Raw genomic sequence first — 24,568 nt, 5'->3', positions numbered from 1 at the left:
TCATGTACATCCCATATTGTTTTTAGTAGAGTAAGGTTGTGTTCTCCAATCCTAACCGGATCCGTGGCCATCGAATCATGATCTGGGATAAATCCTTCTTCATGCAAGCGAGTAATTCCCTGCACGATTTTAGCCCTATATCATTACCGCTCAAATGGAAAATAATTATGTTCGGCTCTCCCCACATTTGAATTCGCTCAGACAAAAAGGGCAAGAGATCATCCCACCCCATGCCCCTTTTGCTAAACCAAGACAAACGCCACTCAACCCTTTCAATGTCCAAATTTTCTCCATAAGGATGCTTCATTGCTCTTCTTTGCGCCCGATGTATATAGGAATGACCCACTATCCAGGCACATCCTTCGCACCCCCACGCGCTCTGAAATACAAATACAAAATTAGTACACAGCACTGTCTCCCTCCCCTCCCTCCTCCCTCTTTTATATGAAGTATTCTTCCGGAACATAATCTGGGCCTCACGTAAGACCGAAATGCGGCAGACTTCCAACGACCCAATCCTTTAATAGCACTGTCTGACAACCCTGCTTCTGCTGCCGAAGTAGCCGCGCCTATGCGGAACGAGTGCGAACTATAATGACCTGGATCCCCCCCCCCCCCTGCTTTGTTAACAGCTAAACTCAGAACCCTAGCGAATTGAAAGTATGTAAGGGGCATACTGTCCTCATGTATGAAAAAGGGGCCCTTCTGGTCAGGTCGTATGCCTAAGTACTTATGACCCAGCCACACTGGCCACCAAGAAGACCGCTTTCAGAGTGAGATCCTTGAGTGAGACCTGGCGCAGAGGTTCGAAGGGAGGCCCCGAGAGAACCCGAAGGACCAAGTTGAGATTCCAAGAGGGATAAGGGTGCAGCACCGGAGGCCTCAGGTGCTTAACCCCCTTGAGAAACCTCGTAATGTCCGGATGAGCTAACGAGGCCAGAGCAGAGACCTGCACCCACAGAGAATTGTAGGCGAGTCCTTTCTCAAGGCCTTCCTTGAGAAAAGCTAGGATCTGATCAACCGAAGCCGTGGCCGCATAAGCACCGTGTCCGGAGCACCAGACCTCGAACACCTTCCAGACCTGCACATAAGCGACCGACGTCGAGGCCTTACGCGCCTTGAGGAGGGTGTCTACAACTGGGACATCGTAGCCCTTGCGCAGGAGACTCCGCCTTTCAAAAGCCAGGCCGCAAGACAGAAGTGTTCTGCCTGGTCAGAAAATACTGGCCCCTGACGAAGAAGCCGAGGCAGATGGGAGAGCCGTAGGGGACCGTCCACCACAATGTTGAGTAGGTCGGCAAACCACGGGCGACGCAGCTACTCCGGAGCCACGAGAATGACTGTCCCGTGATGGGTCTCCATTCTCCTTAGGACCTTGCCCACCAGAGGCCACAGAGGAAAAACATAGAGGAGAAGCCAGGACGGCCAGGGAAGCACTAGGGCGTCCACCCCTTCTGCGCCATGCTCCCTCCTTCGACTGAAGAACCGAGGGGCTTTGGTGTTGGAGAACGTTGCCATGAGGTCCATTGAGGGCGTCCCCCAGCGCCGGGTGATTAGAAGCATCACCTCTTCGGAGAGGGCCCATTCTCCGGGGTCCAGCATCTGTCGACTCAAGTAGTCCGCTTGTATGTTGTCCACCCCAGCGATGTGCGAGGCAGCTAGACTGTCGAGGAAGCGTTCCGCCCAAGCCATCAGACGGGCGGCTTCGAGGGCCACCTGACGGATTCTGGTGTCGCCCTGCCGGTTGATGTAGGCCACTGTGGTCACGTTGTCCGAGAGAACTCGTACTGCCCAGTGCCTTAGCAGGGGGAGAAAATGGACTAGTGCCAAACACACCACTCTGGTCTCCAGGCGATTGATCGGCCAGGTTGCTTGTTCCTTTGTCCACTGTCCCTGCGCCGAACTCTGTTGACATACCACTCCCCAGCCGGTCAGACTGGCATCGGTAGTGACCACCACCCAATCCGGTGTCTCCAGGGGGCAACCTTGAGCCAAGTTCCTTGGGTCTGGCCACCACCGCAAACTGTTCCTGGCGGTTGAGGGGAGAGGGAGGACAGCCTGGTAATCCCGAGAGACTGGTTTCCACCGCGAGAGCAGAGCTGCCTGCAGGGGCCGAAGGTGTGCGAACGCCCACGGTACCAAGTCTATTGCAAAGGCCATGGATCCCAGGATCTGGAGATAATCCCACGCCGTGTGTTCCGGAAGAGACGCAAAACGAAGGATCTGTTCCCGAAGTGATTGGGCTTTGTCTGGACGTAGGAAGACTTTGCCCTGAGCTGCATCGAAGCGGGCTCCCAGGAAGTCCAGGCGCTGGGCGGGTCGGAGACTGCTCTTGCTGAAATTTACCACCCAGCCGAGAGACTGGAGGAAGCGAACCACTCTGTTGACCGTCGCCTGCCCCTGTAAGAAGGTCTTCGCCCGGATGAGCCAGTCGTCCAGGTAAGGATGGACCAGGATCCCTTCTCGCCAGAGCACAGCCGCCACTACCACCATGACTTTGGTGAAAGTTCTGGGGGCGGTCGCAAGGCCGAAGGGTAAGGCCTGAAACTGAAAGTGTTGGCCCAAAATCTTGAAGCGAAGGATGAGCCACTAGGATCGGAATGTGGAGATAGGCCTCTGTCAGATCCAAGGAGGCGAGGAACTCTCCCTGGTGCACCGCCGCAATGACTGAGCGAAGGGTCTCCATGCGGAATCGGGATATCCGGAGCACCTTGTTTACTTCCTTGAGGTCTAGAATGGTCTAGAATGGGAAGAAACATGCCGTCTTTCTTGGGAACCACGAAGTAAATCGAATAGTGCCCCAAGCCCACCTCTCCGGAGGGGACAGGCGATATGGCTCCGAGGTCCAGGAGTCTGTCCAGAGTCTGTCGTACCCCCAGACGCTTAGGACCTGACCCGCAAGGCGAGAAGATGAACCTGTCTCTTGGGAGACGTACAAACTCCAATGCGTAGCCGTGCCTTAGAATGTCCAGGACCCACTGATCCGTGGTGATGTAGAAAAGAGCGATGCGACCTCCGATCCGGGGCGAGGAGTGGGCTGGCCTGGCATCATTGGGGAGGCTTGCCAGAGGTTCCCTGTGTCGAGGAGTCCCTGGGAGATCTGCGGCCACGAAAGGGCCGGGGCCACGACTGGGATCTGGATGAGGGTGTCCGGGGGCCCTGTTGTCTGGCGCCCCTATATCGACGTTGGGTGCGGGAACGGTTCCTGGCGGAAGAGAACGAACGATAAGAGCGCTGGCGGTCCTCGGACAGACGATGTACCGCATTTTCTCCCAGCGATTTGATGATCTGGTCGAGATCTTCGCCGAATAGAAACCTACCCTTGAAAGGTAGGACCCCCCGACTTGATTTGGACGAGGCGTCCGCCGCCCAGTTGCGTAGCCACAGGAGGCGTCTGGCGAAGACCGCATACACCATCGTCCTTGCTAGGACACGCAGTAGGTCGTGGAGGGCATCAGCCCCGTAAAGCAATGACGGCTTCCAGCCGATCCGCTTGGGCCTCCTCATCCGGTGGCAATTGTTGAGAGGTGAGAAGCTGCTGCACCCACCGGAGACCGGCCCTCTGTGTGAGGGAGCCGCAGATGGCTGCGCGGACTCCCAACGCAGACACCTCAAAGATCTTCTTGAGGCTGACTTCTAGCTTCCTGTCCTGGAGATCACGGAGAGCCCTGTAACCGGGATCGTAGTTCGCTTCGTGACGGCGGAGACCGCCGAGTCAACCTTGGGGACCTTGAGGAGATCCAGGAAGTCTCCTGGGAGTGGATAGAGCTTGTCCATAGCCCTGCCGACCCGGAGGGAAGCCTCCGGTGTGTCCCCACTCTCTCACCCGGAGCTGCAGAAATGAATCATGGATTGGGAAGGTCCGAGCCAAGGGATGAAGTCCCGCCAAGACCGGGTCCCCCTTTTTGCTGGAAGAGGCGACGGTGGGAGCTGGGGGACCTGGCGGCTCGACGGGAGGATCGAGATCCAATTCCTGCAGGACATGCGGGATAAGGTCCACCAGTTCCTCCTTACGAAAGATCCGGAGGACACGCGGATTGTCGCATTCTAGATGAGCTGCCAAAAGTGAGTCATCATCCACCGTCGACACTGGGTCTCCACCTGGGTCCAGTTATGGCGCCGCCCCCCCCCCGGGGGGCCAAGTGCACCCTGGGCCCCCCCCCCCCACGGCCCCAGGGACTGTGACCGCTGCGCCCACTATCCGGGGGACCTTAGCGGGCGGAGGAACCAAGGTTGAGCCCCCCGGCTGCTGCATACTCTGCAAGTAGGCCTGGTGCATAAGTACCACAAAATCGGCCGAAAAAGCAGTCGGCAGCGGGGGGGGGGGGGGGGGGTGGAGGATGGGGTTCCTGGGGGGCTCTGAGGTGGCTAGTGGCGGACCTGGGTCCCGAATCGGTGGCGATAGCGGCGAGAAATCTTGCTGGGCTCCTTCCGTGTCGGAGCAAACACTGCCTTCCAGCTCCAAAATGGCCACCGCTCCCGCCAAAGGGGGGGGGGGGGGCTATCCCTCGGGGCCCACGGCGCTCCGACGAGCGCGGCGGGGAGGCTGCCTGAGGCACGGGGCTGGTCTCCCAGTTTTGCAAGGTCCTCTTGCAATTTCTCACATTCCTCTTGTGATTTAACAACTTTGAATAAGTTTGTATCAGCAAATTTGATCCTCTCACTCTTTCCTATTTCCAAGTCATTTATAAATATATTAAAAAGTAGTCATCCCAGAACAGATCCCAAAAGGGAGAAGAGACGGCTGAAGGGAGATATGATAAAGGTCTAAAATGAGTGGAATGGGTAAATGCAAATTGGTTATTTACTCTTTCAAAAATTACAAAGTCTAGGGAACAGTCAATCAAGTTACTATATAGAAACATATAGAAATGACGGCAGAAGACAACCAAACGGCCCATCCAGTCTGCCCAGCAAGCTACGCACTTTATCCTTTTTTTTTTTTCCTTTTTCTCTCTCCCACCTGTTACTATTGGCTTCCAGTACCTTCCAGCCCTAATTCCCCTCCACCCCACCACCAATGTAGAGAGCAGCGCCGGATCTGCATCCAAGTGAACATCCAGCTCAATTAGGGGTAGCAACCGCTGCAACAAGCAGGCCACACCCCTGCCCCTTATTTTGGTTTTTTTTTTTTTTTTTGGAGATGGCAGCCCTCCATCCTTCCGCTCTGTGAAGGTGGAACACCAACCACTGGCATCCCGCTCCATGAATGCCTCTGTGGCTACTGATGATACATTTAAAACAAACAGGAGAAAATATTTATTTTACTCAACGTATCATTATACTCTGGAATTCATTGCCGGAGGATGTGCTGAAAGCTGTTAATGTAGCTGGGTTTAAAAAAAGGTTTGGACAAGCTCCTAGAAGAAAAGTCCATAAACCATTATTAAGGTGGACTTAGGAAAATCCACTGCTCATCCCTGGGATAAGCAGCACGGAACCTATCAACCTTGTGGGATCCTACCAGGTACTTGTGACCTGGATTGGCCACTGTTGGGAGGGAAAAAAAAGAAAGATACTGGGCTTGATGGACCTTTGCTCTGATTCAGTACGGCAAATCTTTTTTGTTCTTATAATGGCAAACCAGGTTAAGTTAGAATGTCCTGATATTAGATCTAGTATTCAGTGGAATGCAGGACCTGATGCAAGAGATAAAAGTAGTGGATTTGCTTGGCAAGCATGATCATGATTTCTTCACAGAGACAGGCTACCGCAGCCATTTTGTTCATGATTTGGAGTCTCATTATTGAATGTTGCGATCCTGCTCACGGCAGGCTCTTACCTTTCTTCAGGCTGGCTCGGCCTAAACCCCGATGTCGTCACCGGCACGGCAGGATTCCCTGTAGCAGCAGGAGGCCGCCATCGTGCCAGCGTGGCAGGAGCCACGCCGGGGCTTTCTCCCGCGGCCGGAGCCATACTCCTGTAGCCTCTGCAGCCCGGAGGCTGTCCTTGCGCTACTATTTCTATGCGGCTAGGAAGCCACCGCCTGAGGTCCCAATGTGGTCTGGAGGCCACTGACCTACCTCAGGCCCTCCATGGGGAGAGGGCCTGCATCCCCGGGCTTGCTTAGCACCCGGAGCTGCTCTCGGTTCACCTCCTGTGGCAGGGACTCATCCCTGACGCCGGGGCCTGCTGTGAGGCCTAGCTCCAGCTTCTACTTCAGCCCTGCAGTCTTTCATGCAGCAGGGCCGCTGTCCAGGGTCCTGCACTGCTTCTTGCTTCCTCTCCCTAGGGGTGGGCCTGCTTCTCTCTCACTGAGTTAAAGGGTCAGGAGGGAGTGGTCCCTCTGGTCCCACCTGCAAGCTCCGCCTTGGGTGTTTCCTGCTTCACCCTATAAAAGGGTTCTTCAGTCATTCCAGCTTTGCCTTTGCAAGGAGTATGTTCTCTTTTGGACTTCCTGCTCTCTGCTCCTGCATGGCATTTCTGTATCTTCGTTGGATCCTTCGTCATCTTGTTCCTGGTCTCTTCCTTGGACATCCCTTGTTTCATCTTATGTTCCGTCCCAGCCTTGATGTCTTCCAGTCCTGATGTTCGTTCCAGCCCTGATGTTCCTTGGCCTAGTCCTCGTCTGATGTCCATCTTGTACAGATGTCCAGGCTTCGTCGGATCCCACCCAGCGTGGTCTGTGACCAGCCCGCCTGGGTTGGTAGGGCGCGCTGTGGCCCAGTGGTCTGAGACCATCCCCGCTGAGTGTGTAGGGCACTGGTGGGTCTTCTCCATCGTCAGAGCCAAGGATCCCCATGTCTGTCTGTCACCTCCTTGGGTTGGAGTCTTGGGACATCTGTGTCGTCTGTCCCAGCTGCCCTTCATTGAGTGTCCGAGGAGTTCTTCCTGATATCCTGGTATTCCACCTGGAGGCCGTCTTGTATATAGTTCTCTGATGCTCTGGACTCCGGCTACGCTTAGCTCCTGGCAGGAAGTGCTCCAGTGAATAGCCTGTGGGTCTTTCTGGCCACTGAAGCCTCCTCCCCGGCTGTGGGTGTTAGCACTCTATCCGGAGTCTCCTCCATCCTGAGTTTTATTGATGATTTTAGCTCGCATTGTATTGCCTTGCCTTGCCAGAGTCCATGTCTTGCCTTGCCAGAGTTCTTGTCTTTGTCCACGTCTGACCTTCATCTAGGTCTGATCCTCGTCCACGTCTGACCTTCGTCCACATCTGACCATCTATGTCTGATCCTTGTCCACGTCTGCCCTTTGTCCAAGCCTGTTCTTGGTCCTTGTCCATCTCTGCCTCTTGCCAGCCAGCCTGCCGCCTCTGCTGCTCCCTGCAACGAGTCCAAAAGGGCTGGAAACGGTCGGAGGACCATTCAGAGACCACCATTGCGTTGGTGGTCTCATGGAGGCATGCAGGTCCAGTAGAGGTCCCCGGGTTCCAGCCTAGGATCGTCTCATCGCAAGGGTACACATTTCGTCCCACACTGGTGAGTGCCTCCTGGTGCTTTCCCCCATGACCGCGCAACATTGAACACAATACATGGCCTCATATTTTAGAAGACAAAGCATCTGCAGGATTGATGTTACTACAATTTGATTCCGAGATGGATACACAGCTCAGTCATTGGAAGAATATAGAGTCAATTAATATTTGGACATCATTTCTGATTCTATGCAATTTATGGAAACTGAAGAAAGTTAGTGTCTAAAATCCTATAGAAGACTATTGTTTGAACTTAGTTTTTTCTCCTGATTGTGGGTGGTGGTACCCAAACACATGGAGCTGACAACCATGTTCTCTATTGGGAGGCTTATGATGTTTAAGGGGTTTTTGGGGAACTGGGGAGAAGTTAGGTGGTTATGGAGGGATGGGATGGGAAAGAGTTCAGAGTATGAAAATCCTATAGTGGTTTGAGATTATCATTTTTTTTATATACCAACATTCAATACCTTACATTGAGGTATTTCTCCATCCCCAGAGAGCTTACAATCTAAGTTTTGTACCTGAGGCAATGGAGGGTAAAGTGACTTGCCCAAGATCACAAGGAGTAACAGCAGGACTTGAACCCTGGTTGCCTGGTTCATAGCCCACTGCTCTAACCACTAGGCTATTCCTCCTCCTTTGACATCATGAGGAACTTTGTCAAACGCCTTCTGAAAATCCAAGTATACTACATCTACCGGTTCACCTTTATCCACATGTTTATTAACTCCTTCCTTGTTCCTCTCCACAGCCTTTACCACACTAACAGATTGTCTGTCTAGGTGAGGATCACAAATACAATTCAAGTCACTCCCCAAAATCACTTTGTGCTGCAAAAAACTGGGCCACCCACCATTCCTAAGTTGGGAGACCACTACTTAGCCTATTCCAGTGTGTTCAGAGTAGTTAAATCACAAGCAGATTGTGATAAATTGCAGGAAGACCTTGTGAGACTGGAAAATTGGGCATCAAAATGGCAGATGAAATTTAATGTGGATAAATGCAAGGTGATGCATATAGGGAAAAATAACCCATGCTATAGTTACACAATGTTAGGTTCCATATTAGGTTCTACAATCCAAGAAAGAGATCTAGGCGTCATAGGGGATAACACATTGAAATTGTCGGTTCAGTGTGCTGTGGCAGTCAAAAAAGCAAACAGAATGTTGGGAATTATTAGAAAGGGAATGGTGAATAACGGAAAATGTCATAATGCCTCTGTATCACTCCATGGTGAGACCGCACCTTGAATACTGTATACAATTCTGGTCGCCGCATCTCAAAAAAGATATAATTGTGATGGAGAAGGTACAGAGAAGGGCTAACAAAATGATAAGGGGAATGGAACAGCTACCCTATGAGGAAAGACTAAAGAGGTTAGGACTTTTCAGCTTGGAGAAGAGACGGCTGAGGGGGGATATGATAGAGGTGTTTAAAATCATGAGAGGTCTAGAATGGGTAGATGTGAATCGGTTATTTACTCTTTCGGATAATAGAAAGACTAGGGGGCATTCCATGAAGTTAGCATGTGGCACATTTAAAACTAATTGGAGAAAGTTCTTTTTTACTCAACGCACAATTAAACTCTGGAATTTGTTGCCAGAGGATGTGGTTAGTGCAGTTAGTATAGCTATGTTTAAAAAAGGATTGGATAAGTTCTTAGAGGAGAAGTCCATTACCTGCTATTAATTAAGTTGACTTAGAAAATAGCCACTGCTATTACTAGCAATGGTAACATGGAATAGACTTAGTTTTTGGGTACTTGCCAGGTTCTTATGGCCTGGATTCACCACTGTTGGAAACAGGATGCTGGGCTTGATGGACCCTTGGTCTGATCCAGTATGGCATGTTCTTATGTTCTTATGTTCAATTTCCTATGTAAGAATATAGAGCTTGTAGATATTTGGAGGATAATAGGGATGTGAATCGGGCTTCGGACGATTGAAAATATCGTCGATATTTTCAAAATCGTCAGAAATCAGGGGTTCCCCTGAAATGATAGTAAAACCCCACGATATTGTAGCGTGGGGTGTTCTCTTATAGTTTTGGGGGAGGGCGGGGAAAAACGGCACACAAAAATAACCCCTAAACCACCCTGACCCTTTAAAACTAATCCCTTTCCTTCCCCCTACCCTCCCGACCCCCCAAAAAACATTTTACAGGTACCTGGTGGTCCACTGGGGGTCCCGGGAGCGATCTCCCGCTCCCGGGCTATCGGCTGCCACTAATCAAAATGGCGCCGATGGCCCTTTGCCCTTACCATGTGACAGGGTATCCGTGCCATTGGCTGGCCCCTGTCACATGGTAGGAGCATTGGATGGCCCGCGCCATAGGTAGTTTTTGAGTATTTCTTCTATAGGCAGCTCTGGAGTTTTGTTTCTAGCCTTTTTAAAGAATGAGTTGCCAGATTTACCATGTTTGCCAAAGACTGCTGCATGTTTATAAAGTAGGTAAATATTCCTTGTCCTCATTGTATAAATTTCTTCAATCTACAATGTATTATACTATCATACTTCCCAAACCTGTCCTGGGGAGCCCACAGCCAGTCAGATTTCAGGATATCTACCATGAATATATACGAGAAAAATTTGCATATCATGGAGACTCAGTATATACACATTTAACCCATGCTGAAAGCATGTCTTATCACCAAACATATTTTGACTAAGTGGCTGGCGTTGGTTGCTCCAACTGTTGACTACTGGATGGCAGGCATGCTGGAACTTCTGTTTGGAATATAAATCTATATATACTGAACCACTAGATTATCAGAAGAAGTTCACACTAACATTGCCTCATTACCTAGTACTGTCCAAGCCATGTTCAAATAATTCATGTGTGTGTGGAGACCTATCAAGATCTGTGATTATGGGGTTTTTGGGGGGTACTTTAATGTCTGTTCACAATGTTTATTATTATCATTTTTCTAGTGCTTTTCTTGGTGGCATACAAAAACAACAGGATACATAATTTTGTCGGAATTGTGAGGGAGGTGTTTTTTATTCTTGGGGTTTCGGAGGCAGTGGGGTAATATCAATAAGGTATTTGCAATATTGATGTTTGTTATTGAAAATGTTACTGATGGAAAACTCAATATATTATTGAAAAAAAGTTCTTACCCACAGTTCTCCTCAGATGATAAACTCACTCTCCACTCACTGGGGAAGACTCCTTTTTTCCTCACTTCTGGGCTGGAAGTGTGGCAGCAGAACATCCCCCCAAAACAAAACACCAAATCTTCACAAAAGGCAGAAGCTGGAACTCTCCTGCTGTGAGTCATCACTGATCTATCCACGGATTGTAAGATGGAGAGCAGTAGAGTCTTCTCTACTTCTGGCCTTCCCAGGACAAGAGATTTCCCAAAATTCCCTACCTCAAACCAAGGACTTCACAAGAAAAACTTCTAAAAAAAAACAAGTCCAAAAATCTCTTACTCAAAACCTGGGACACCTTTACTAGACAAATTGTGTACCAGCAAGGTAACTGTCTCCTTTCTATTCAGTGCGAAACCTAAGCTGTGAGTTTTAGCACACCAAGAATAGGGGAAAACCCAACATAAGCAAAATAGCATTTTCTCCTTCAGCTGTCAACTCAAGATGCCACAGCAATCTCTGATGCAGCCTTCCCTCAAGCAAGTTGTAGCCTACCACTGCAATCACCACACAGGATCTTTCACTAGGGCCATATAGTGGAGATCCCAAAGGGTCTCTACATATTCAATGGACTATGTTCTACAGACATAGAGAAACCCACTGGGTTTCTACTAGAAGGAATATACCAAATGTATTGGTAGAAGCAAAGTATCTTCAGTTGGTGTATAGCTTCCCCCTGTGGGCTGCAGTGTTAGTTGCTCTTTACTACTATAAAAAGGAGAAACAGCTAGAGAAGGGTGGATTTTTGAGTTGACCTTTGAGAAAGCAGGTTGAAATTTTCTGGCTTCTCCTTTTGTTCCTTTTCTTTAGAAGGGAGTACCCTTGGACTTTTGGGAATAAGGTCTGGGTTGAAAAGAAAAAAGGGGTACTCATCTCTTTCAAGAAACTATTTTACTTTCCTTTTTGGACTTGTTTTGGAGGAAGTTTTCTCTACCCTTCCCTTCACATTTTTTGTGCTTTTTTGGTCTGGATTGTTATTTTTTATCCAGCAGCTAAATTCCCCAGGGCCTAGGGAATTTAGTCACTGTCAGGAAGAAAGGAGTTTTTAAGGAATCTCTCACCCTGAGAGATCCAAGGACCCTTTAAATGTAAACAGGAGGAGTGGATTCACATTCATTCCTGGGAGGAGGAGAGAAAATGGAGGAAAGGAGAACTGTGGCACCTATCTGATATTAAACACCACACATCATTAGGATATACTGTAGGAAGTTGGATAAGGAGTAGTCATCTGAACCAAGGTATGACAAGTGTGATTGTATTATATGCCATCTAAACTTAGTGAAAATTTATATTCCACCAATTCTGGGAGGGAGCTCCAAAACTACCCCTACAATTGGAGAAGGATGTGGAAACAGAAGAATAAACACACCACAAACATTATTATTATTATTATTATTTATTGTTTTTGTTATACCGAGTTTCATGACAGGCATCACATCAACCCGGTTTACAATTAACAAAGTGTGAAAGGCATAACGTAGCGTAATAACAATATTCTCAATAAAAACCTTGAACTTTAAATACAGGGAATCAGAAAAGGATGTGAGAAAGTTACAAAAAACAGGGAAAATTAACTTGGAACTGGAAGAGGGGAGATAAAGGAACAGAGCAATATTACATTTCAGCCAATTAATGTAGAAGAGTAACAAGATGAGTAAATAAGACTATGCGAATAAATGTGGCGGTATATCACAGTGAGATGGAACCTATGTATCTAGAAGGCTAAGTATGACAGAGAATATGAATAAATATAACACAGAATTTAGATCCAGTTGTGCTGTTGCGTGAAGGTTTTATTCAGGGCTTGGAAATGCTTTTTTGAAAAGCCAAGTTTTTAGTCTTTTCCTAAATGTTAGAGAGCATGGCTCCTGTCTTAAGTCTGGTGGGATAGAGTTCCAGAGAGCTGGACCTGCTGAAGAGAAGGCTCTGAGACTCAAGGATTTATGTTGGAAGGTTTTGGCCTTTGGAATTTGGAGAGACTCTTTGTAGTATTCCCTGATGGGTCTGACGGAAGTGTATTTTTTAAGTGGTATTTGTAGGTCGATTTGCGTGTGTTGGTTGATAGTTTTGTAAATGATGTTGATGGTTTTGTACATGATTCTATAATGGATTGGTAGCCAATGGAGGTTTTTGAGGATAGGGGAAATGTGGTCGATTTTCCTGGAATTTGTAAGGACTCTGGCTGCAGAGTTCTGAACCATTTGTAGAGGTTTAGTATAAGAGGCTGGGAGGCCTAGTAGTAACGAGTTGCAATAATCTAGTTTGGAAAAGATTATAGCTTGCAAGATTGATCTAAAGTCCTGAGCGTGGAAGAGTGGTTTAATTCTTTTCAGAATATGCAATTTGTAGAAGCAATCCTTTGTGGTTTGATTAATGAATGGTTTGAGGTTGAGACGATTGTCTAGTATGGCTCCTAGATCTCTTACATGGGCTGTTTGAAGGAGTGTGGGTGGTTTTAGAAGTATGTTATTGTTTTCCGGTGATATGAGCAGGAATTCTGTTTTCGAAGCATTGAGCACAAGATTTAGACTGTTGAGGAGAAGTTTAATTTCTAATAAGCAAGTGTCCCAGTATTCCATTGTTTTTGAGATTGATTCTTTTATGGGGATCACGATCTGTACGTCGTCTGCGAAAAGGAAGTGTTTCAGGCTTAATTTTGTAAGTAATTGACATAGTGGTAGCAGGTAGACATTGAAGAGTGTGGGTGAAAGTGATGAACCTTGCGGCACCCCTCTATTAGATGGGTGGTATTGGGATTCTTTGTTGTGAATTTTGACTCTATTTCCTCTGTTTCCTAGAAATGTTTTGAACCAGTTTAATGTGGCACCTGTTAAACCAATGTTTGCCAGTTGTTTTAGAAGGAGGGAGTGGTTGACAGTGTCGAAGGCCGCCGAGAAGTCGAGGAGGATTAGTAAATATGCTTGGCCTTTATCAATACCAGAGAGGAGGAAGTCCGTGAGTGAGAGTAGTAGCGTTTCTGTGCTTGCGGCTTTGCGAAAACCATATTGGTTTGGGGACAGAATACTGTGGTCTTCTAAGTAGTTGGATAGTTGGGTGTTTACCAATTTTTCCATGATTTTGGCTATGAAAGGGAGGTTGGAAATAGGGCGGAAGTTGTTGGGATCACATGCATTTAGATTTGGTTTTTTTTAGTAGTGGCTTGATTGAGGCAGTTTTTAGGTCATCTGGGTAGATACCATGTGCTAGAGAGCAGTTTATGATATCTGCTAGGGTTTTTGCTATTGTGTCCGGGATGAGAAGAAACATTTTAGAAGGGATTTGATCAAATGGGTGAGATGACGGTTTCATTCTCCTTAACGTCGTTTGTATCTCTGTGATTGTTATGGGTTCAAAAGCATTAAGCTGGATGTCTTTGTTTTGGGGGAAAAATGTGTTATCTGGAGAAGTAGAGTTTGGAATCTGCTGATTGAGAAGATCCGATATTTTTTTGTTGAAATGAAGGGCCAGTTCATCTGCTTTAGTCTGGGCTTGTTCGGGTGGGATATCTGGAGTGATAGGTTTGGTTAGGCTTGAAACAAAGGCGAATAGGGCTTTTGAGTCAAAGATGAGATGATGAACCTTCCGGGCATAATAGTCTCTTTTGGTTTTCAATGTGGTACTTTTGTATAGATGGAGTGATCGTTTGTAATCAGAGAGAGAGGCCGGTGAAGGGGCTTTGCGCCATTTTCTTTCTTTTTGCCGAAGTAGTTGTTTGAGCTTTCGTAGTTCATCATTAAACCAGGGTTGTTGTTTAGATGTATTAGAAGACCTTAATTTGGTTGTCAGTGGGCAGTAAGTGTTTGCTATAGATTTTGTTATTTTGGACCAGGATTGGAGGGCAGAGTTAGGTGTAGAGACATCAATGAGTGGTAGCTCTGAGGTTAGAAGTTTGCTGAGTTGTTCCGAGGTGCAAGGTTTTCTGTATAGGAAAGCGGGTCTTGAGTTGAGGTTAGAGTCTGATCGAGGTAAAGAAAAGCTGGTGGAGATTAGAGAGTGGTCTGACCATGGGACTTTTTTGCAATTTGGTTGTTTTGTAAGAGAAATACCGGAGTTTGTAAATAGGAGATCGAGCGTGTGGCCTGCTTTATGAGTGGGTTTGTTGATTTGTTGGCTGAAACCCATCGCTGACAGTGCGGTGAGGAGAGCTTCACAGTTTGTTGAAAGGGGGACTTTGTCAACATGTAAGTTAAAGTCACCCAGGATTATAGCAGGGGAGTCCAGATTGAGATGCAAAGTTATAGTTTCGATAATAGGTGAGGAGTCTGACTCTAGTAAGCCTGGAGGGGCATAGACTAGCAGGATTTGGAGATGTTCTGATTTGAACAATCCTAGTTCTAGTTTAGTAGCAGTACTGATGGGGTGGTATGTGAACCTTAAGGATTTTTTAGCAGCTAGGAAGATACCCCCTCCTCTTTTTTTTTGTCTTGGGATGGAGAAGAAATCGTAAGTCTGTGTTGGTAGTTGGTTAATGAGAGTGATGTCTGTGGATTTGAGCCATGTTTCTGTTATGGCGCAAAAGTCTGGGGTTGTGTCCTGTAGTATGTCGTTGAGTATCAGAGATTTGTTGGTGAGCGATTGGGCGTTGAATAGGATTAAGGTGAATAGGGAGAGACCTAGGAACTGTGTAGTGGGGGAAATCATGATTGGGATGAGTGATTTGTAGGTGCGTGGGCGGTATTGCATTATTGTTAAAGGATGGATTGGTGCTGGATGAGAGCTGTTGAACTGGAAGTGCTGTTAGAGATTGAATGAGTGTCGCTGGAGATTGGATGAATGCTGCTGAAGACTGAATGAGTGCCTCTGGAGATAGGACTGAATGAGTGCCTCTGGAGATAGGACTGAATGAATGTCTCTGGAGATTGAAAGAGTGCCTCTTGAGACTGGATGAGTGCTTCTGGAGGCTGGGTGAGTGCTTCTGGAGACTGGATGAGTGCCTCTTGAGCCTGGATGAGTGCTGCTGGAGACTGGATGAGTGCCTCTTGAGCCTGGATGAGTGCTGCTGGAGACTGGATGAGTGCCTCTTGAGCCTGGATGAGTGCTGCTGGAGACTGGATGAGTGCTGATGGAGACTGGATGAGTGCCTCTTGAGCCTGGATGAGTGCTCTGTGCTCTGGTGTTATATTATTGCCAGCACACATATTCTGTTTGTTTTTAGTATGTATTTGATTATGTATGTTTCTTTTGTACTCCACCCCACACTTTTTTCTGGAGCGGCGGGTAATAAAAACCTTTGCAACCCTACCCTGGTGTGCCTGTCCTGCACAGGTGGGGCCATAAAATAATTTATAAACTCTTCGGGGCTGGCAATAGATCACTGCATGTTTTCTCACATTTCTTCCCATCTGCATCTCCTTTATTCGTTTGACAAGTTCTTTTTGATAGTTCGAATGAGCTCTCCTAAAAGCAGGGTCAGATGAATTTCTTGTGACCGTCCAGTCTGCTTCCTCATGCAACCACTCATCTCTATTATTCTCAACAAATTCTATAATATGCATTGGGACACACAGGTAGTATAATGTAAAATCAGCTGCTACTTGCCTGCAGACAAGCCTCTCAGCCTGAAAGGACCGAGAATCTTCTTTAACTGGCACCCAAGACAGATCGCTGACATCAGGGTGCATTGCTTGATTGAAGAGGTCACTTTGCATGGTTGGTTAGGACTGATAGATGATTGTAGTGAGATTACACTGGCCACTAGTGAAGCAAATAAAGATGATTCAGTAGCTCCTACACTGGGAGAAAGGGCCCCCCTCTTGGGAGAATTTCCCTGAGGAGAATCCAGAGCTTGACTCGGTCAGCCACCCATGCATAGCTTGCTCACAATACTCTTTATACGTTGCTGGTGCTGGAGCAAAGAGGGGTGACAATGGAGAACCTCTCCCTTGCAATCCGGGCGCTGATGGTCATGTTCCAATTCTTGGAATCAATACACCATACCAGGGTTTGGATGTTGGTGCCGCCAGAGGAACAGGAGCTAGATGACCAGGTATCCAATGAATGGCTGTGGCTGTGGTTCAACCCTCCTGACCGCCATGATGGAAGATTTCAGCCCACTCAGTTAAAGGCCTGGGTAACAGTCATCGGCCATGAACACTAGCCTGCTCACTCTCCTCCTCTCCAGTCCTGAAGGCCTCCTCCACAATATCACTCCAACTGGACCTACTCTCAGTTGCCTCTGGCATCTTTCTAGGTGGGGACCCCAATGAGAAAACCCCTGCATCTATTGTTGCACTCCTTGCCGCTGCTCTAGCCACATCCCCTCCTGCAAAGGGAAAAGGAAAGCTTGAAATTTGACTTTGTTGACTTACTGTTTGGGATTTCTGTGCAGAGACAGTGACTTTCTATTTTTTCCATTTTGGAAGGGGTGTCCTGCCCATCTAAGGGATACCTTGCCCACCTGGGGACTCTATTTGTTTCCTAGCTCTGGAAGGTAGAAGTTCCCTTGTCCTGGTATAAGTGAATCCTGTACAAATAGAGAAAAGAGACTGTAACAGACAAAGAAACCTTGTGGTGCTAAGGATTAAGTTTAATTGTGCCATTTTCATCTGACTTTTTGCAACAATAAACAAATTTAATTTTGGCGCATTCAACACACACATTGAGGAAACAGTGTCCTTCTCCCAGGAAAAAAGACGAAGATAAAAAGTGTCACCCCTAGTAGTCTGGGCCTTGGAAATAAACTCCCCCCCTCCCCCCAACAAAGGATCCTAGCCTTGGGGAAGAGAAAGACCCTTGCTGGCAGTAGCCTGGAGAGATTCCAGCTTTGAAGAGTTTACACATTATTTTATGGCCCCACCCATGCAGGACAGGCACACCAGGATGGGGGTTACATTTCAAATTAATTAATAAATTAAAACTGCAGTAAAGAGCCACAGATTTATTGGAACTGAATTATGTAATAGATTTCATGGAGCAAGGACTTGTAACATTGTCATTTATTACTGCTTACAAGCAATTATCCATAAATGCATGTTAGAAACTCAGATAGAATCCAGCATGCTTATTACTGTACGTGTCAGGGCCTTGGAGATCAGTCTTCCTGCAACAGGGAATCCTGGAAACGGAGGGATAAGGAGAGTATTGGAGGTCTGGAAAGCTTTAGCCCTTGGAATTGAGGGTGGCCCACGAGCTCCTCAGTGAGGACCTCAGCCCAGATGTCTGCCTAGTGAAGGTGCACCTTCCACTTCACCCATTTCATGATTATATATGAGACTGTCAGTGTAAGGAAGTAAATGTGAGGGACTGACAATAAAGAGGAGTGAGTGTGAGAAGCTAGCAGTGGAAGGGAATGAGAATGAGGGACTGACAGTTGAGAAGAGTGCATGAAAGAAACTGGGAGTGAAGGAGACTGTGAGGGGTGAAGGATAAATGTAGGGGACTGCTACTAGAGGGGAGTGAGTGAATATGAGGGATTGGCAGTATACAGGAGTGGGTATGAGAGATTTGTAATGAAGAGGAGAGAGTGTTAGGGACTGACCCTACCCAGGAGGGCAGGGTTTGGATGACCGTTATAGTGGGTGATTCGATCATCAGGAATGTAGATAGCTGGATGGCTGGTCAGTGTGAGGGTTGCTTGGTAATTTGCATGCCTGGTACATGGGAAGGTAGCAGATCTGACGTGTCACCTAGATCTGATTTCAGAGAGTGCTGGAGAGGAGCCAACTGTCATGCTACGTATGGGTACCAATGACATAGGAAGGTGTAAAAGGGAGGATCTGGAGGCTAAATTTAGGCACTTAGGCAACTGAAATCCAGAACCTCCAGGGTTTCATTCTCAGAAATGTTCCCCATTCCACATGCAGGATCCAGAGGCAGGCTGAGCTCCAGAGTCTAAATACATGGATGAGACAATGGTGCAGGGAAGAGGGTTTTAGATTTGTTAGGACTGGGAAACATTCTGAGGAAGGAGGAGTCATTTCTGATGGGATGGGCTCCACCTTAACCAGAGTGGAACTAGGCAGCTAGTGCTAATGTTTAAAAAGAAGATAGAGCAGCTTTTAAACTAGATAATGGGGGAAGGCTGTCAGTTGCTCAGAACTGCATGGTTCAGAGGGATGGAACTTGCAAAACAGGGAAGTTAGAAGATCCAGCAAAAAGGTTGTGTTTAAGGCTGAAATAGCCCAGTCGGACATAGACAAAGAGCACCCAGATGTAAAATATTCTAAATTACCTATATCATTTGTTAATATGCAAGTTGTGAATACAAAGAGAAAAGAAAGTACAAATAAAAAACATACTTTAAAATGTCTGCATGCAAATGCCAGAAGTTTGTATGGCGAGGGTAAAACCAAAACAAAATATACTTCACTAATTGTTCATAAGGAGGAAAAAACCTCAGAGGCTTTAATGTGCTGTTTCTGTGTTCAAACAGAATCACTGCAACCACAAGTTCCAATCATTGATCAAAAACTTCCATCCACTTCTTTATTTACTGAAAAAAAATTGATGTATATAATATTTTTGTTGCGATGCGGCCCGTGGATGGAGCCACGAGCCGCATCTTACCTCTGTCGCCGCTGCCCCGCCCCGCAGCCCGGCAAGGCTGCGGCCTGACTTCCCTGGCGGCCAGGAGGCTGCTATCTTCGTCACTCCCGCAGCCAGCCTGGAGCCGCCGACACCGCGGATCCCTGCAGTCCGGCCGCCATCTTGCTGGCATGGCAGGAGCTGTGCCGAGCCTCTCCGACGCGGCCTGGAGGTCGCTGAAGCCAGGACCTGATCGGCGGTGCAGCCCCCGGACCCCTCCTACGCAGCTGACACTGACGCCGACGTCAGGGCCTGCCCTGAGGCCCTTCTCTGGCTTCCCACGCTCTCCTGCTACAGCAGCAGCATGGCCATTGTCCAAGGTCCTGCTACAGCTCCTACTAGGGGGCAGGCCCACGGCTCTCTTCCCAATTTAAAGGGACAGTGAAGATGTGGTCCCTGGGACTCCTCCTGCAAACTCCTCCCAGGGAGTTGCCTCCTAGCCCTACAAAAAGGCTCAGTAGCCATTCAGTCTTTGCCTTAGAATTGGGTCGTTCTACTGCTCCTGGTTCAGTGTTTGCTCCGTATCCCATGTCCTGGTTGACTGGTTCCTGGGACTTCCGTTCCATCCGGCGTCTGCTTCCGTGGTGGCTGGGACCCAGGTCCGGAAGAACACTCGCTCTGATTGATCCCTCGCCAAGTTGCCACTCTGGTGGCTACTGATCCAAGTGCCTTCAGTTCCAGCGTCCTTGTGTCTTCATTGTCTTCCATGTCTCCGGTTCCCTCGTCTCACCTTCCAAGGTAGTACCCCCTGGACTGTCTTCTCAGTACTGATCTTTTCCCTGTTCCTCGACCATCCTTGCCTGCCACCTGCCCGGACCTATGCCTGTGACCTGACTACGCTGATTGCCTTCTGGAACCCGTCCTTGCCCTGGCTAACTATTCTGGATTGATCTCTTGGTACCGATCCCTGCTTTCCATATGGACCTTTCTTGCTGGTTTCCCGTGACCTCCGGCCTACCTCCATAAACAACGACCACGCACCCTTGTGGTTGTGGGCTCTCTTCCGAACTGTCTCTCTGAGATCCTGCGAGGCCCACCTGAGACCATCTCCTCCTGTACTCCGCCTCCTGGTGGTAGGCACCCTCCGGGTCCGACCGGAGGGCCATACCAGCCCTGCCCCAGGCCAAGGGTCCACTTCATGCACAGCAATTTTACAAAAATAATTTTTCAATTTTTAAATATTCAAAGTGTCCTATCCAATTTGTAGTTATTACACTCCAAAGGTCATGGAGACTTCAAAGCAACAATTTTCATTTCCGAAGGAACAGGGACATCTAAACAATGTATTCTTTTTTTTTTTTTCAGTACAGATCAATCCAGAGCCAGTTCAACAAGAAGCTTTCACTTATCTGACAAATGAATCTGGAGCCAACAGTGGCCAGCATTTCATGTCTCACTCTTTAATATTAAAGACTTCTATTGCATGGTTAAATAGCACTTTATTTCTTCAACCACACATCTCATAGTGTCAAATTGCTTCATAGAAATTCCATGTATGATGGATAAGAGTATAGCAATGGGTGTATATATTGGCTACCTGGCCAAAATGAAGAAAAAGACTGTGAAATGATAGCTGAAATTAAAAAAGGAAATAGATTTGGCAACACAATAATAAAGAAAGATTTCAATTATCTGGTATTGATTGGGTCAATGTTTCTTCAAGACATGCTAGAGAGGTTAAATTTCTAGATGCAATAAATGACTACTTCGTGGAACACCTGTCCCTAGAACCAACAAGATAAGCAGCTACTTTAGATCTAGTCCTCAGTGGAATGCAAGACCTAGTATAAGGGGTTACTGTGGTGGGACTGCTAAGGAATAGCAATCATAATGCAATCAAATTTGACATAATCACTGGAGGAAGGACATGAAGTAAAACGACTTCAGTATCATATAACTTTAAAAAAGGAGTCTATGATAGAATGAGAAAATCAGAAAAAAACTAAAAGGAACAGTTGCTAGAGTTAAAAGTTTGCATGATACATGAACATTGTTTAAAAATACCATTTTGGAAGCCCAGATAAAATGCATTCCATGCATTACAAAAGATTGAAAGAAGACCAAATGATTGCCAGTGGTTTAACGGTCAGGGAAAGGAGGCAGGTAAAGCCTGCCTCCTTTCCCTGACCTGACCCTAAAGGGCATCATTCAAAAAATGGAAAAGCAGAACCAAAAGATGAAAATAGGCAGAGTATATGCACGGGCAAGTTAGATATAAAACTGTAGTTAGAAAGGCCAAGATAAAGCTTGCCAGTGAGGAAAAAATAGCAATAAAACCTTTTTCAAGTACATTCAAAGCAAAAAGCCTGTGAGGTAGTTAGCTGGGCCACTAGAAGACCAAATGACAAAAAAGGGTGCTCAGGAAGGACAAGGAAATTACAGAAAAACTGAATTAATTCTTTGCCTCGGTCTTTATACAAGACATATCCACACCTGAAACATTCTTTAATGGTGAAGATTCTGAGCAACTAAAACAACTATCTGTAGCAATGGAGGTTATAAGAGATCAGATTGACAAACTAAAGAGTAACACATCACTGCAACCAGATGGTATCCATTCCAGAGATCTAAAAGAACTAATACATGAAATCACTAACCTGTTACTAGTAATCTGTAACCTATGGTTTAAAATAGCCACTATTCTTGAAGACTGGAAGATGGCCAATGTAGCACTGATTTTAAAAAGGGCTCCAAAGGTGATCTAGGAAACTATGGACTGCTGAGCCTGACATAAGTGCACGGAAAAAGCACTGCCTATATAGATATACATGGCATAATGGAGAAGGATCATTATGGTTTTAGTAAGAGAATTCTTACCAATCTTTTAGAATTTTTTGCAGATGTAAATAAACATGTAGATAAAGGTGAGCCAGTTGATGTAGTCTATTTGGATTTTCAGAAGGCATTTGACAAAGTCCTCCATGAAAGACTGTTCAGAAAATTACAAAGTCATGGGATAGAAGGCACTGTTCTGCGGATTGGTAACTGGTTAAAAGTTCAGAAACAGAGAGCAGGACTAAATAGTTAGTTTTCCAAATGGAGAAAAGTTATTAGTGGAGTACCATGGGGATAGATACTGGGACCTGTGCTGTTTAACATATTCATACATGATCTGGAATGATGAGTGAGATGATCAAATTTGCAGATAACATAAAATTATTCAAAGTTGTTAAAACAGCAACGGATTGTGAGGAACTGCAGAAGGACCTTGTGAGACTAGGAGACTGAGCAACTGAATGGCAGATGAAATTTAATGTGGAAAAGTGCAAAGTGATGTACATCTAAAAAAACAATCCCAACTAGGTTCTGTATTGCTGGTCACTACCCAGGGTTCTTGTGGACAATATGTTGATATTCTCAACTTAGTGCATGGCGGCATTCAAAAAAGCAAATAGAATGTTAGGAATGATCTGAAAAAGTGTTATCTGTGGATCCTTGGGCCGAGGCAGGAATGACTCTTCCTGCAGGTTCCCACTGTTGGCAGGCAGACCCAGGCAAAGCAGAGACCATTCAGGACCTTCACTTTTACCAGCCCCCATTCCCTTCGGGTTGAGCCTTTGGGTGCCGGGCTGGCAAGACATAGGTAGAGTCTTTGCTGATGGCAAGAGAGAAGGTCCATAGTAAACTGGGTCACAGACAGGCAGTAGTCAGGTGAATCTGGGGTCCAAGAAATGGTCAGAGATAGGCAGCGGTTAGTCGTATCTGAGGTCCAGGCAATGGTCAGGGACTGGAGGTGGTCATTCGTATCCAAGGTCCAGGCAATGTTCAGAGACAGGTAGCAGTCAGTCGTATCCAGAGTCCAAGCCAAGGTCAAACCAGGTATCTGTTCAAAGGAGGAGAAAAGGGATGGATAGGCAGGGCAGGCAGGTGAGGACAAGAACAAGTGGGCAACATAGATGGAGCAGATAAAGATGAAGACAGAGGACAAATTGAAGACAGCTGGACGAGGAATAAAGATGAGCTGACTGAAGACTGAAGACAAGCTGGACGAAGACTGGAATGCTAGTAAGCAACACCCACTACTAGGAAGCAGATGGACCTATTGCTGAGGCCATGAGGGAGAGACAGTAAGGGCCTTTTATAGGCCTGAGTGTGTGATGTCATCAGGAGGCAGGGCTTTTCCCTTGTGGGCCCTTTAAATGAAGTCACGTTGGGCACGTGCGCACCTAAGGAGGACCGTGGCTTGTCAGATTTGGTGGTGTCCTGCTACATGGAGCACTAGCGGCGCTTCGCCAGGTTGGAGCACAGTGTCCTGCTGCGAGGAGGATCGGAGGTGTTTGGCTGCATTGGAAGCCAGCAGGGAAGGCCCAGACAGGAAGGTGAATGAGGCAATTTGTGGGAGCAGCCCATAGACCGCCAAGCATAACAAAAAGAATGGAGAATAAAACGGAAAATATCATATTGCCTCTGTATGGAACCATGGTACGATCACACTGAGTATTGTATGCAGTTCTGGTCACCCCATTTCAAGAAAGACATAGCAGAAGAAATAAAGGTATAGATAAGTGCAACAAAAATGATAATTGGGATGGAACATCTCTCCTATGATGAGAGGCTACGCAGCCTAGGGCTCTTCAGCTTGGAAAAGAGACAGCTGAGAGGGGACATGGAAGTTTATAAAATCTTGAGTGAGGTGGAACAGGTAAATATAGGATGTTTTCCTACTCTTTTAAAGAATACTAAAACAATAGGACACTCCATAAAACTAACAACCAGCAGATTCAAAACAGATCATAGAAAGTACTTTTTCACTCAGTGCACAGTGGAGTGGTGGAATCTTTTACCAGAGGTCGTGATCAAGGCGACTAGTACAGTGGTGTTTAAAAGTGGTTTGGACAAGTTACTGGAGGAAAAGTCCATAACACACTAGCCAGGTAGACTAAAGATAGCTATTGCTTTCCCTGGAAGTGAGTAACAGGAATTAGACTATGTTATGGAATCTGCCAGGTACTTTGCAACCTGGATTGGTCACTGTCAGAGACAGGATGCTGAGCTCGATGGACCTTGGTGTAACCCCCGTATGGCATTGGCAATACTTATTTTCTTATGATAGTGATGGGGAACGAGGATGAGGGACTAGTATTGGAGAGGAGTGAGTATGAGGGGTTTGCAGTGGTGGGTAACTAATAACTGGCACAGCAGGAGAAGCTGTTTTCATGGAAGAACCCCCTTCCTCTGAGTTTCGCCAAGTCTCAAGGCCTCATGTTTCCAAGGAAACATCATCAAGCACAGAACCATTAAGTAGTTGCTCACTAATTATAATTACAAAGCAGGCTGCCAACGATTGTGTGATCAGAATGCCAGTCAGGAGTGGAGCAAGCAGGACTGTGCATCAATAGAGTGAAGACTTCTTCAGAGAATGAGAATAAGTAATCATGAGTTTCAGCATAGAAATGGGAAAGGAGATAGGTACTGTCCTCTCTGCCTTGGCACTGACGGTCGGGATTCTTTGTCTTGTAATGTGTAGTGAAGTTCG

The sequence above is a fragment of the Rhinatrema bivittatum genome, chromosome 9, assembly GCF_901001135.1.
Source record: "Rhinatrema bivittatum chromosome 9, aRhiBiv1.1, whole genome shotgun sequence".
Taxonomy (NCBI): Eukaryota; Metazoa; Chordata; class Amphibia; order Gymnophiona; family Rhinatrematidae; genus Rhinatrema; species Rhinatrema bivittatum.
Note: the sequence above shows the minus strand (reverse complement) of the source record.